This window comes from Schistocerca americana, chromosome 1 (assembly GCF_021461395.2).
Source record: "Schistocerca americana isolate TAMUIC-IGC-003095 chromosome 1, iqSchAmer2.1, whole genome shotgun sequence".
Taxonomy (NCBI): domain Eukaryota; kingdom Metazoa; phylum Arthropoda; class Insecta; order Orthoptera; family Acrididae; genus Schistocerca; species Schistocerca americana.
Window position 1 is genome coordinate 957315295 of NC_060119.1, and position 643 is coordinate 957315937.

At 45.1% G+C, this 643-nt stretch overlaps 1 pseudogene; it reads left to right on the forward strand.

Moving 5' to 3' along the window:
- Positions 1–240: 240 nt before the first annotated feature.
- LOC124552632 lies at positions 241–358 on the forward strand (annotated as a pseudogene).
- The last annotated feature ends 285 nt before the right edge of the window (positions 359–643 follow it).

Sequence of the window (643 nt, forward strand, 5' to 3'; positions counted from 1 at the left end):
CAAAAGACATTGAACGATAACAGCATGACACCTTATTGAATCATTAGGTAATAGAATATTTGTTGTAAGGTGTAGTGCACAATAGTTACATTTTTTCTTTATTTATTTATGAGAAAGCACATTGATGCAAGGCTACTAGCCGTGACATTCAAAGTTAAGAACGAAATTGTAATGGTTATATGTAAAAGAATTTAACGTTCATTACGTAATTGATATTATTGTTACAGCATTCATAACGTGGGGAACGGCCTTGCCGCAGTGGATACACCGGTTCCCGTGAGATCACCGAAGTTAAGCGCTGTCGGGCATGGTCGGCACTTGGATGGGTGACCATCGAAGCCGCCATGCGCTGTTGCCATTTTTCGGGGTGCACTCAGCCTTGTGATGCCAATTGAGGAGCTACTCGACCGAATAGTAGGGGCTTCGGTCAAGAATACCATCATAACGACCGGGAGAGCGGTGTGCTGACCCCACGCCCCTCCTATCCGCATCTTCCACCGAGGATGAAACGGCGGTCGGATGGTCCCGGTGGGCCACTCGTGGCCTGACGACGGAGTGGTTTAGTGCTTATTCAGAATGTGAAAGTGGTCAAGCTTTGATTATTTAAATATGTTAAAATGTAATGTAGCATAAGCTGTAGCCA